The following is a 15,623-nucleotide window of genomic DNA, read 5'->3' as shown; positions in this document are numbered from 1 at the left end:
ATTTACTTACTTAAAAATGCTGGCATTTCCAAAATTATTTTATGGGTTTTTTTTTGAGGGGCAGTTACCATAAAAGCAGGTTATGAGCCATGCAACCAAATTAATTTTCATTACTTGAGATTTATTTTTGACCCAAACTCTAATATTCAGCCTGATCATCTAAGTTATTGCTAACACTTGCCTCCAGATGATTCTGAAATGTTTTCAAAATTAAACTGGCTCTCAAGGAAAATATATTTTTTCATTATTATGGACACTTAAATACATGTATTATAGGAGAAGTTACCCAAATATTTTGAGTAGTAAAATTTTTCTTTGGATAAATAAATAGCCTCCTTAAATTAATACTTCAAAGGAAAATTACTCATTATATAAATGTCCAAGGATTGGTATGTTTATTAATCAATCATATTTCTTTACAGCCATATTTTGTATGTAAATAGGAAACATTTTAATTCAGTAATACTTTTTTCAAACATTTGTCTGAATTAAAAGTTATCTATTATGATGTTGCTTTACTGTAAAAATTTAAATCCTTGACTGGTTAAAAATTGTGCTTGATTTTTACAAAATGTAATACTTGTCAATTAATAAAATATTAAATGTAAGAGTGTAGCAGACATGTACATTCTAGATCTTGAAGTCACATCTTACAGTCAGCCTATTATTGAGTGACCTTCAGCCAAAGTATGTGGTGTCTCTGGGTCCATAACAGTAGCTTCCTGATATTAGTGAAAATTATTTTCATTAAGTTGTGCTTGCTAAGTTGGTAGTTATGTCAATTTTTCACATTCCTACAATAATCGAATGCAAGTTCTGATGTAATATGAAAAATCAAATCACTTTTACCTTTCTACCACAAGGTTAATTCGGTTTCATAGCAAAGATCACTTCCACTGACAAAAGCCAAAATGCACAGTCTTCCAGTGACAGGTTGACTTATGATAATTACAACTGCTTTTTTGTTAAATAAATATTAAATTCCAGAATTCATTCACTTTGGTTCTTATTCAAAGGAACACATATCTCTGAAATTCTCCTTTCAGAGTAAGAAAATCAAAAGGATCTTGGAAAAATCACAGAGGACTGTAATTAAATGAGAACTATAATAAATTCAACAGGAAATTTTATCATAAAATTTAAGACAAATCTCATATATGCACTGATATTTGCTGAAGTGTGACACATAATTGGAATATACTAAAAAAGGGCTTATTTTATTAAAATCTTTTTAATATAACACAGAGAAGTAGCAATGCATGTCAGCAGAGTATACAATTCTATAGGAAGAACACATTTGAAGGTAAAAGTTGAGATAAAATTAAATAGAGGATGTAAGTTACACTACAAAAACAGACATCACAAAGTTAAGATATTAAATGATAGTATGGCAATGAGGTTTCAACTGTCCAGAAAAATGGTACATTTTATCTTGCTTAAAACAGTATTGATAAGTTTCCCATTTGCCCTGCTAAATATGCACGTCAGTGATGAGTTGAACAGAACATTTAAGGAAATTACTACACTGTACTTAATTTTCATCATCAAGAAAACTTATTTCTGATGGATGAAAACTGTGAAAGAAACTGATATTGTAATTTCAGAGTCCATAATAACCAAAAATATATACTGAACATATCAGTTGAGTCTTAAATCATTAACTTCCACACAGGGTCGTTCCTCTAATCACCTGGAAGTTATGTTGAAATATAGATTCTCAGGACCCTCTTTAGCTTTAATGAAGTCAGAATCTATGCAAATGAAGAAAAGAAGTATGTATTTATTGACATCCTGCAAATAATCCTGCTGGGGAATCAGGTTTCCCAGATAATTTTTCTGGGAACTGATAGGAGTTTGTCTCCCAGATCGAAACAGTTTATTTTTAATCACCAGTGCTCCAGCTCTGTTAAGCTTTCTGAGAGTTGCCCTGTCCTTTTGGTGAGAAAAGTTTGCATGGACAGGGAATTGAACATCAGACTTTTGAATATCTAAAATACAGCACTGATGACAAAGATAAATAGTTTCCCAGTATTCTGCAGACTTTGATCTTAGTTTGTTGGTTTGTTTTGTTTTGTTTTTAATGAACATGAGAGACAATGGAGAAGAAAATTAATCTTGCCTTTGCTACTTTCAGGAAGTCTGACATGTATGGCCTAGCACAGGAGGGCTATGGGATGTATTTCAGTGCAGTTCTCTCAGGCATTCACCTAGAAGAAACCCTCCCCACATCTGGCAATTGGGTGACTATCAAGCATAGTTTTCTGCTTTGGTAATTTTCAAAATTTTCTGCCTTTTGTGTGTATATTGAAATTTGGAAGAGGACCCCTCTGAGACCCAGCCTGATCCTATATTAAACCTAACTTCTGCCTCATTCCGTGTGACAGATACAATTATTTCACTTCTATTGTCTCTGTCTTGAAATGCTCTACTGACCAAGAGGAATTGAAAATGAAATGAACAGAACTGTGAATATTCTGTATGCTTGTATAAATTTTGGTCCCTCTAACAAATGTAAATTAAGATGTTACTAATTGCACTTTAGAGCCTTTATTTAGCTAACTGAAGTGAATAAATAAAACTGCCCTCTGTAGTTACCATCTAACAAGCTTATCTTTTGCACTGGTAACTTAAAATTTACAGAATGTTTTATTTAAATAATTTCATTTGAAGACATCAATTATTCATTTTAGTTCCCTCACTGAAGGCAGATGTGATGATATCTGGGTCCAGAGAGGTTAAATAACTTGCCTAAGTCCACATAATGAACAACTCCACGTATATTTTTACCTGCCCAGGGATTTTTCTTTGGTATTTGAAAATAATTGAATCAGATACTCATTGCATGGATGAGATATATTTTGATCACAATATGTATCTGTATCTCTATTATTAAGTTTTAAACAATGGTAGAAATAGCCAATTTTTATGAGTATAAATTTTTACAAATTAAATAGGTTTCTTTTGAAGCTTGGGCAAATTAATCTGCCATGACTTTTTGAAGTCTAAGAATGTCACTACAGAGTGAGCCAGCGTGCGTATACCTAAGGACGTCCGGCCAAGATGGAGGCTTAGACGGACACGCTAGGTCTCCCTCTACAACTAGAGAGGAATACAACTACTTCAAAACAAAGGATAACTAGAAATTCCAGAAAATAAAACTACACGGAAGTCCAACATATGAAGTTATAAACCAGCGGTGCCATTTGGGCAGGTAAGAGTTAAAGAGGACAGTGCTGTTTGCGGTCGCACCGGGAGCGGCGGGCGGCGAGAAATCCCGGCTGCGCAAGCCCCTGGCGGTGCGCGACCCCAGCGAGGAATCCCAGCGGCCAAGCCCCTGGCGGTGCGCAACTCCGGAGCTGGGGAGAGCGGCCGCCGCATCGCCTTGAACAGTGAGGCCCAGGGGGGCGGGAGGATGGATCCCGGTCTCCTAGCTGAATAACTGTGTGAATCCATCTTGGACCCCCGCCCCCAAAGAAAGCACCACAGGGCTGCGAAATAGGTCGCGGACAGGCAGGCGCCGGTCGCTAATTTGTGACGCGTACACAGGCACTGCCCCCGACAGCCGGCCCAAGAAAACAAAACGCATCTGTCAAAATGAGGCAGACAACTATAGAAATCCCGGTGACACAACTCACCAGACAGCAGACAGAGAACCTGACAGATGAACAGATAAGAAACCTGTCAGAGGCTCAGTTCTGGGCCATTGTTATCAGGTGGCTTACAGAATTCACAAAAGAGCAGGAAAAAGATATGAAAGAAGCGAAAAACTTTCATAACGAAAGAAACAAAACCGCATACGAGACAGAAAGAAAGGAAATAAAATCCAGAGTTCATTTCAACAAACTGGAATACGGAGAAGGAACAAGCAGTCAACCAATGCAGCGAGAGGAAATGGGAAGCAACAATGAAAGGATCAGAAACCTCTGGGACAGCTATAAAAGGCCCAACATAAGAATCATTGGTTTGCCAGAGAATGAGGAAGATGAACTAGAACTTGAAAAATTGAGTGAAAATATAATAAAGGAGAACTTCCCAGACTTGGGGAAGGGAATAGACCTGCAGGTCCAGGAAGCAAGGAGAGTTCCCAAGAGACTGGACCCAGGGAGAACCACTCCAAGACACATTATAATCAAAATGTCAAAAATTAAAGATAAAGAGAGAATCTTAAAAGCAGCAAGAGAGAAGAAAAGAATTATGTACAAAGGGGTCCCAATTAGACTATCAGCTGACTTCTCAAGGGAAACCCTACAGGCAAGAAGAGACTGGCAAGAAATATTCAAAGTAATGAAAATCCAAAACCTACAACCACGAATACTCTATCCAGCGAAATTGTCATTCAGAATAGAAGGACAGAGAAAGTGTTTCCAGGACAAAATAAAACTGAAAGAGTTCATTAGATCCAAACCACTGTTATATGAGATGTTAAAGGGACTGGTTTAAAAAAAAACAGAAGCTAGGGAGATGAAACAAAGGCAAACTAAATAGGCAACGAGAGTGGAAGAGGAACTGTGGGTACGGGAAGCATATTGGGGGGAGGTCAACAGGGAGGGGGAATGGGGAAAGGGAGGGAGATGATATAGGAATTGGGGATCAAGGTAGGAGGGAATGGAATAGACGGAGAGAGGTTGGGAGGAAATGTATGCACAACTAATGGACATAATCTAAAAGGGGGGGACAACTGGAGGGAGGGGGGCCACCGGGTGGAGGGGAGCAGAGGGAAGGGAAATTGGCACAAATGTAATAATTTAATCAATAAAACACATTAAATCTGAAAAAAAAAAAAGAATGTCACTACAAAAAGAATATATATTTTTCTATCTGCAGACATATGATGAATGTCTTTGGGGGGAAAAGCGAATGACTTCAGTCTATGCGGATTGCAAACTTAATAGTATGTCAATTTGAATACAGATTTTCACTGTATTAAATATGAATAATTGTATTATTCCTTTGTCAAAGTGTTATTGAAGCAGAGCTGTGTGTATAATTGTTTCTTACATATGTCACCCAAGTGGGGTACTAGAGGCGCACCTTCTGTGTGGGCTGAGTACACCCTCCTCTTATAGTTGAGCCTTGATTGCTGTTGGCAGATCAATGGGAGGTATTTACCCAAGCCAGTCAGCTGCAAAGGCTCACTGTGACCACTGACCACCAACCTCTGCCCTCCATGGAGGATGAGCTGTGCAGGGGAAGGTTGGTGGTGCTCTGATGTGGTCTGTAGCTGTCCACTGGGTGCACAGGCTCTGGGGTTTCCTGGGTTGTGCAGGCCAAGGTCATCCCCCATCTGTGTTCCTGGTTTATAGATTACCAGGAGAAAACAAGCTGTGAATCTAGGCTGGATACTGCTAATGCTGGGCCTGGGGCCACTTAGCAAAAAGTACAGGGGTGCTGGGGGAAGCCACCTGCTGCTTATTTGAGAGGATTTAGGAAGCTGTGAAGCATGAACCAAGACCAGCTGTTAATATGGAAAAGTCTATCCACAGCTTGGGTGGGCTCATAATTTGGGTGGAAAACTTTCTCAGGGGACCTCCAGGTTGGGGCAAATGGTGTTAGGCAAGTTGAAGGACTCTCAGGTATGGCACCTGCCTGCTGGCATGTGGCTCTGTGAGGGGAGGGTGCAGAAAAAGAACAATGACCTCTGCCTACCTTTCTGTCTGGGAGAAAGCTGTCCCCAGTTCTTGCCTTGATGCCAGGCACTTCAGTTCTTCCCTGTATGCCACTGGTGCCTCTCAAGCTGCTATCACAGTGCTGGAATCAGAGGGAGTGAGTCTGAATAGGTCCGTATTTGATTTCTTTAAGAGATCTGCCTGTTACTCCAGAAGTTTCTTCTGTGGAGGTATTTGCTGATTCCAGAAACAGGCAGCTAAAAGACTAAGTGAGCTGTTCATTTAACAACCTACTGGGCTAGAGCAAAATTCAGAGTCATACATTTTCTCCTTTAGACCCAGAAAGACTGCAATCTAGCAACAGAGGAGAAAAAACACAAGGTGAACTCTCATAGGAACTTCAAGAGTTTATGGACATTCTGTCAATTGTTTTAGGAAAAACATTTGTTAAAAGAAAGAAAAGCTATATTGGTTCAGCCTTTTTCTTAAGAATACAGGGGATCTATTTAGGAAAATATATTCTAGAGTTTTTTTTCTTCTTTTTAAAATTCTTAGACAACCTACAGTAAATACTACATTTTAAATTGCTGTGCATAGACCTGCCTGGTATGACTCAGTGGATTGAGAACCACCTGTGAACCAAAGGGTTGCTGGTTCAATTCTCAATCAGGGTACATGCCTGGCTTGTGGACCAGGTGCCCAGTTGGGGGCGCCTGAGAGCAACCACACTGACACTTTGCTCCCTCTCTTCCCCTCTCTCTAAAAATAAATAAAATCTTTAAAAAAAAGTGACTATAGCATATATTGAGCCCTTTTAAGAAATTGATATGCATAGCATACTCATTAATATTAAATGGACATATGCTTCATGAAACATTACTATGTCTTATATCTATTATTTATCTTCTAGTTTTTAAATGATGGGTGTGGACAACTAAATTAATTTTAGAACCTATTACTGGCTCACAAATCACAGATTTAAAAATACTAAAACAGAATATCTCTCATTCTGTGGCATTAAAAAGGAGAAATCAATAAAAATAATTATGGAAAAATGTTTGAATTAGAAAAAAGTTAAATTATATCAATACAGTAATAATCCATATACTTTAAATTTGTTCATTTTATTTTGTTATATCTTAAATGATTAAAATATGAAATATTCTCTCTGTCTCCCTTTCTCTCTATTATGGAATAAAAATGAGAAGCTACTATAGGTAAAATAAACTTTTTTGATAACAATATTTTCTAAATTTGTAAGGGAATATATTTGAAAATTTCAATGAAATTGGGTGGAATTATACAAATATATAAGTAGTCAAAACTGAAAAATAATTATAAAAAATTTTAATGAATGAAATTTCCCTGAAAGTTAAATAACATATTGATAATGTATGTACCTCTCTCTGGTCTAGATGTTATTCACATGAGGTTTTATATCTCCTATCTAGCTAGCTATCTAATTTACTTAAAAAAAGAAGATTACAGGAGAGATTGAGAGAAAAAAAAGGGACCTGTCCAACACATTTGATGAATCTGCAATAAAACTAACAAAACAGTGCAGAAAATCAATATTCATCGTCATCGGCAGCCGTCCGTCTCGAGAGACGATGGTGTAGCTTCTTAAGAGTCTATCTGCACCGCCGAGAATGGCTGTGCAGTCCGACTCGGGAGTGACACGGTATCTGTCTCCTCCCGTGTTGAATCGACATCTTGCGATGACGCTGGAGTGTCCTCTCCAGTGAAGCTGAAGCTACAGAGCCTGGGCAGGGTGATATGGAGGGTCTGCTGTTGCCCATGCAGCAGACCCCCCCTCTCTTCGCAGCTGAAGGGTCCAAGGGAAAGACGGAGTCAATACAGCTTGGCTTCAGGTGCGCCGCAGGAGTTGCCGGTGTTGACTACAACGTCAAACCGCCTTAGGGACTCCGGCTCCGGATTTTCTGTCGGGGTTTACTCCCTTAGCCTTTCCCCTGAAGAGGTATGCCGCAAGGCAGCGGAGGTTTTTTGGAGTCAGAGTTTTCCTTCTCTGATGTGCCCTGACTGGAAGATCGAACCAGCGACACTTAGCTCGCAGGCCGACGCTCAATCCACTGAGCCAAACCAGCCAGGGCTAATAAGGAGCTATACTATTGGGGATAAAAGTGCAGCACTGTCCCCCGAGCATTACACATACACCTCCTTTTTCTGCCAGCATCATATCCAGCGTCATCCTATTCTCTCAGGTCATTCGACTGGTGGCATCTGACTATTGAGCTATTTCTTCTATAACATCCCTGGTATAATTAATAAATCTCTTGCTGATTATAATAAATATAGTTTAGCCAGTTAACAATATTATTAATTGTTGACCACCAGAAGAGGACTGACTCAAACCCTGCCGTTTGAGAAAATCAATATTATAATACAGTTATAATACAATAACTTGCTGACTATTTGCTAGTAGGCAAATTGGTACAAATTAATTATGCATTTAAATATATGCTAACACATATTTCATGATCAAGTTAGCTTTATCCTAGAGATAATGATACAAAGGTGGTTCAAAATTAGGAGATATCAATGGAATTCACTGTATTAATGAACTAATGGAGGAAATTAAATTTGTATTATCTTAATATTTCCAATGAAAGTATTTGATTTAATTTAGCACTTATTTATTATTGTCAATGTTTGAAGAGAATATATAAAAGTCTATATACCAAGACCTACAGAAAACAGCACTCTCAAAAACACAATTGTTTGGTAACTTCTTATGGAAAGAATGACTTTTATTCCCATTGGTTTTCAACATATTTTTGAGAAACCTACCAAATGCAGTAAAAGCTGAAAAATATAGGAGTTATTATTATAGGAAGAAAAGGGAAATACAATGACAGTTTTTTAGATAATATAATTATTAATGTCTAAAAGCACCTCTATTAATTGCAAAACTATTTGAAATTATTATATACTTCAGCAATGTTTTCAGATAATAATAAAAATACAAAAATTGAACTCATTTCTTAGTATCAACATTAATAAGCAAAAATAAAGGTGCAATTCATAATATCCAAGAAAATAACAAAAAATAGAAAATATACAAATGAACTTGAAAAAAATACACACAGAAAACTGTTTAACTTTACTAGAAGACATGAAAATATATGAAATTACTGTACCAATTTACATCCCCATCAGCAGGAAATAAGGGAATTTAAATTGGTACAGCTACTATGGAAAACAGTATAAAGATTCTTCAAAAAATTAAGAGTAGAACAACCGCTCTTCTGAGTATCTACCCAGAAAATTTGAAAATATTTATTCGCAAAGATATATGCACTCCTATGTTCATTGCAGCATTTATTCACAGTGGCCAAGACATGAACAGACACTGGTGTTCTTAAATAGATGAATGGATAAAGAAAATGTACATATGAGTATATACAATGTAATACTACTCAACCATAAGAAAAGATGAAGTACTACTATTTGCAACAACATGAATGGATCTTGAAAATATTATGCTAAATGAAATAACTCAGACAGAAAAAAGTTAAGAACCATATGATTTAAAACTAAAGGACTTCTGACCAAGATGGAGGCCTAGACAGACACACTGAGTCTCCCTCCACAACTAAGAAGAAATACAACTACCTCAAAACTAGTGACAACCAGAAGTTCCAGAAAATCGAGCTTCATGGAAGTCCAACAAACAAAGATATAAAGAAGAAATACTCATCTAGACAGGAGGAGCAGAGCCCAGGGGGAGAGGACGCGGTATGGTGGTGGCAGCAGCAGCAGGAGTGGCAGCGACAGGCCAGCAAAAAGTGCAGTCACACATTTTAAAAACTAGGGAGGGACACCTAGGGAGCGCTCTTAGCACCAGACCAGACCATGCAGCTCACGGTCCCAGGACCAGAGAAAATAAAGCTTCATTGCTTCTGACTATGCAAACCAGTGGGGGTTGGGGTAGAGGAAGAAACTGCTGGTCTCTCAGTAGAGTCCACTTGTTTAAAGGGCACCCACAGTCCTAGAACATCCACAGATCCACCCACTCTGGAAACGATGGCCAGAGCAAGAGCTAGAGAGATGCCAGTCCCATATGAAAGTGGGATAAGTGCCTGGAAAATGGGCGAGTGCTGAGCAAGTGACATTGTTTCCTCTCAGACCCCTCCCCCACATACAGCACCACAATGTGGTGAAATAGGTGGCTTGTAATGATGAATACCAAAGGCTCTGACTCTTAAAATGTAACAGGTGCGACAGCTCTACTTAAGAAACAGAGGCACACAAACACAGGAGCCTGTCAAGATAAGGAGACAGGGAAGTATGGCCCAGAAGAAGGAACGGATCAAGGTTCCAGTGGGAGAATTAACTGACGAGGAGATAGCCAACCTAACAGATATAGAGTTCAAAACACTGGTGATAAAGATGCTCACAGGCTTGACAGATATGCTTAAGTATGGCAAATGCATAAGGGAAAAAGTGAAAGTGATGCTAAATGAAATGAAGGAAAGTCCACACAAAAGCAATGGTGAAGGGAAGGAAACTGGGGTTCAAATCAATGATTTGGGGGTAAGGGAGTACTGGACAAAGGGGAGCAAAGGGAAAAAAATTGGGGCTACTGTAACAGCATAACCAATAAAATATACTTAAAAAAAGAATAATCATATAAAGCATTAAATAAAATATATAAGATTATAAAAAGTAAATATATTGAAATATATATCAAAATATTTAAATTATGATATAGTAAAATAATGTATGCACTTCTTGATTAATATATTAAACATTAATAATCTTGATGTGGGTTTAATAATTATCATAATTTTAAAGCAATATTTCAAGATTACCTGTAGTAATTGCAATGAGATATGAAAATATTTGATCGATACAGGTAATCCTACTACAGATTTTTGTCAAAATTCATGATTGAGGAAAGCTAAATTTTATTTAAAGATTAGTGAATATATCATGGTAATTTTTTAAATCCTGTTGTTAGATCACCTATCCATAGACTTTTTGGGGATATTTAACATTCTGATTAAAATCCTCTAACTAAAACTAATTTACTAGGCCTTTGTTCTTTTAAGAGGAAAGAATTTACCTCTAATCAATTTTTAATCAGTTTATTTATAATATTATATATATTTATAATTTTTAGTATGACTGTAATATTAAAGTGTTATAGTTAAGTATTTTAAGTATGCTCAATTGCTTGAATAGCAAATATAATTAAGAACATTAATAATTAACGTGTATGTATTATGATGTTAATATTTCTTCTATATATGACAGGAAGAACTTTGCTTTTGTGCTATAACTCTAATACTCAAAACAAGGAAAAGAAAAACTCAATTGAATGAGCATTATATTTTTAAAAAGCTATTTTCTTTTCAAAAGGTTCAATTATTTTTCTAATATCTCTTTTCTTTGGATATAATTTCTCTCTACCCAATTCAGGTTCTATTACTTTTTAAAGTATATATATTTTTCCAACACTAAAATTAGCTCTCTGGGTCTAACTAGTTATGGAAGAACGTAGAACTTTCTGCATTTATATTATTAATCAATTTACAATCTTTTGTTGCTTATTTCCTCTAAAAGCCTAAAGAAGAACAGAACATGATTCTCAGAGACAATCAAATGGCCAGAGAATAAAGTTGGAAATGCTTATGTGAATTTTCTCTAATATTGCATTACTTATTACCTCGAGGGTTTCTGTGTTGAGGTTGAAAATGTATGTAAAGTATCTATGGATCTGTTGGTATCATAAGACAAGATCATTCGATGGGTTTTTCAAAATACTAATCTAGTGATCTCAGGCAAGTTACTAAGCCTTTCTAGTGTGCAGTTTTCTCCACTGCAAAATTGCAATAGTAAAAATTATCTCTCAATTATATTGTGAAGTTTAACATAACTGAAAACTTTCTGCACTGTAAACTCCTCTGTTACTCTTGGATATTTTTAACATTACTAAATATTATAATTCATTTATTTATTCAGTTAATATATATTCAGTGTTTTCTGTGTAGTGAGCACATCTTTAGATTCTAAATGTACAATGTGAACAAGGCACCCCAAGATTTCCCTTATATTCGTGGTTGAAAGAAAGAATTGATGTTAACTGGGTGAAGTATTAGGTGTATTCATACAGTCTGAATTGACAAATGACAGTATGGCAAAAGAGAATGAATATCAACCTTTAAATAAACCTAGTAGATTTATAATCACAAATTACTTTTCCTTTAAGTCTAATGTATTATTATTAAATTAATATATACCAGAGAAACATCAGGATAATATACTTAATTCAAGTCAAGAAACTTTTCTACAAAAGTGATACTGCTGGACACTGTGTTAGGAAAAGTCTTATATAAGCCCCAAAATATTAAGAGTAAGAAGATAATATAATAAACTATAGTATTATAAATTTAAAAACATAAGCAATGACATGTGTGGTGGTATGGAATAAAGAGAAGAAAGGCTAAATGCATATGCAATTTGAGAATGACAGAAAGTCAAAATAAATTTTACTTAAGGCTATTAAAACACTTTAAATTATTTAAAATATTATAACTATCAATATTCCCAAGACCCAGAAATAATAATTTTTAATACTTTTCTATATTTGTTATATGGTTGTATTTAATTTGTACCTCAGGTATATTTGTGATAAACTATGTCCATCATTCTGTGCAAAGCCTCTCTTATTTTACTTAATTTTGTCATTTGCATCTCCATCCCCATCAACGAGTTCCTGATAGCCACCATTACAACATATGCCAAATGATATACATATGCCAGAAACATGTAGCAGATATATACTTTGCTATACATATAATTTCTTACTTTAAATGTGAAGACCTATTTTAAGAACTATCCAGTTTGCAATTCAAAAATCTAAATTATTATTAATTCTCATTGTATTGTATTTAAACCTCTGTATGCCTCACAATTCATTTAATATATTAGTTGGGTTATTGTGCAATAATTCTGTAGAATAAACAACTCTAAATTCTCAGTGGCTTACAACATACTTACTCCTGCCCATGGACACACCACAGCAACTATGTCTCTGTTGAGCTCAATCAAAGTCAATGGTGCAGGAAAGTGTACTCTACCCACAAGGAGGTCAGGTTGCAGTTGGGAAGGGAAGAGAAATAAACAGATAATGCTATCACCAGAATAATGAATTTTCTAAAAAAAATGCTTTCTGGTGTAGCTGTCTAAATTACTATCAGGTGTTAACTAACCAGTAGTAGATTTCATGGTTCTTAAAGTACTGTCACTAATTACTGCCTCAAGGTTCTACCAGACTGCTTTCAGAGTGGTTGTGCAACTATACTCCGGGTTCTCATTCTTCCAGTCACATCAGCATCTGGCATCATTTTGCGTTTCATTTTTTCCCAAGTCTGGTGTAAATAAAGATGTTTCTTATTTTTTAGGTTTATTTTCTTTTCAATGCATCGTTAAAAAGAGGTTCAACACTTCTTTTATGGTTTTTATTCAAGTTTCTCATTCAGTGACTTGCTTATCTATATGTCCATTTATTATTATTGATTTTCAGACATTCCATAAAAAATCTAGATGTTATTTTTATCAGTAACATATGTTTACCCAGTCTGCCACCTTAAATTAACATTTCTATTAGTTCTTCATTGAGCAGAAATCCTTAGTTTTTAAAAGTATTTATTTCAATCTTTTATTAATGCATATAGTCTTGGAGTATTATTTAAAAGGGATTTGCTATCCACAAAGTAACAGAGGTATTGTGCATTTTCTTCCTTTAATTTTATTCTTCTTCACTTGGAGTTTTATACATTTGGAGATTATTTTTATTAGTTCTTGAAAATTATATTTCAGTTACAGTTGACATGCAATATTACAACAGTTTCAGTATAGCATAACGATTAGATATTTATACACTTTACAAAGTGATCACCCCAATAAGCTTAGTACCCACGTGGCACCATACATAGTTATTACAGTATTATTGACTATATTCCCTATGCTGTAGCTTACGTCCCTCTGACTGTTTTTAAAACTGGCAATTCTTAATCTTTTCGACCATTTTCACCTATTGTCCCAATCTCCTCCCATCTGGAGACCACCAATGTATTCTCTGTATCTATGAGTTTGTTTTTGTTTCATTTGTTCATTTTATCATATTCACATTATTCACTAATCCAGTTAATGAATATGGTATATTTTCCCATTCATTCCATATTTTTTCCACACTTTTTAAAGTTTAATTTATTGTACTTTAATTTAGGAAAAGAAAAAGGTGGCATTTGTTTTCTATAAATCAACAGCTTCACAATGAGGATGAGCTGCATTATATGTTTTTTCCTCTTTTATTTCCACCAATTATGTTGATGAATATTGCAAATGTATGTGAAGACATTCCATGGTCAAAGTTCTTTCCCAAAGGGTCTAGTATAACCTTTTTATACGACAGAAATGAGGATCCCTATGGTTCTTGAGAGCATTAAATTTATTTTTGGTATTTAGACAATAAAAGCCCATAGATGATAACTATTAATTAGCATTTTTATTATTCTAAGTATGACCTTGAAAGATGAAAATGTAGCTCACACAATTAAATGTGGCTATACTTAGCAGCTATAAATACATCCAATGAAGAATCAAATTTTAGATTAAGCAGAGATAGAATGTTACCTAAATACAGTTCATTTTTATCATAGAAAGAACAAACTATTCTACATGTATGATACACATATGATATATTAAGTTAAGGCAGCCGTCCATCTCGAGAAACGATGGTGTAGCTTCTTAAGAGTCTATCTGCACCGCCGAGAATGGCTGTGCAGTCCGACGCGGGAGTGACACGGTATCTGTCTCCTCCCGTGTTGAATCGACATCTTGTGATGACGCTGGAGTGTCCTCTCCAGTGAAGCTGAAGCTACAGAGCCTGGGCAGGGTGATATGGAGGGTCTGCTGTTGCCCATGCAACAGACCCCCCTCTCTTCGCAGCTGAAGGGTCCAAGGGAAAGACGGAGTCAATACAGCTTGGCTTCAGGTGCGCCGCAGGAGTTGCCGGTGTTGACTACAACGTCAAACCGCCTTAGGGACTCCGGCTCCGGATTTTCTGTCGGGGTTTACTCCCTTAGCCTTTCCCCTGAAGAGGTATGCCGCAAGGCAGCGGAGGTTTTTTGGAGTCAGAGTTTTCCTTCTCTGATGTGCCCTGACTGGAAGATCGAACCAGCGACACTTAGCTTGCAGGCCGACGCTCAATCCACTGAGCCAAACCAGCCAGGAATACATATGATATATACACACACATATATATGCACATATTTCAGCCGTAATAAATGTTCTACACTATAATAATTGACTAAGTACTGAGATAAATTAGCAAAGCTATAGCTAAACCAAACTGTAATAAATATAATGTAAAAGTCAGAAATTGCAACAAATACAAATGCTGGTTTACATAGTCACCTCTACAAAAATTTCATTTCATGATTTTCTGTAATGGAACTTAAGTTCTGTTATAGGGTGGACGAGACATGATTTTAGTCAATTTATATTCTTTCTATCCTATATAAGTTCTGGAAGACCTAACCAAGAAGCAGCATGCTGTGAGTGGTGGTGAATTTTTCTGTTTGTAATCCTTCAGAATTGGCACAGATTTTTATCAACTGAACTAGGAAGGTTTTGTTTGAGCATGCTTATTAGTGCCAAATAGTTTTTTTTTTTTTGTAAATCAAGTTTATTGGGGTACATTGGTTAATAAATTATATAGGTTTTAAGTATACAATTCTATAATAGATATTATTTTATGTGCTTACCCCTCAAAGTCAAATATTCTGTCACCATAAATCTGACCCCCTTCACCCTTTACTACTCTACCACTCCCTTGCCTCTGGTAAACACCATATTGATGTTTGTTTCTATGAGTTTTTTCCATTTGTTTTCTTGTTTGTTCATTTGTTGCTTTCAGTTTTATCCACCCATTTGAGTGAAATCATATGGTTAATTTTTTAACTATATTTTATTGATTGTGTCGTTACA

This window comes from Furipterus horrens, unplaced genomic scaffold (genome assembly GCF_987537825.1).
Source record: "Furipterus horrens unplaced genomic scaffold, mFurHor1.1.pri manual_scaffold_4, whole genome shotgun sequence".
Lineage (NCBI taxonomy): Eukaryota > Metazoa > Chordata > Mammalia > Chiroptera > Furipteridae > Furipterus > Furipterus horrens.
Note: the sequence above shows the minus strand (reverse complement) of the source record.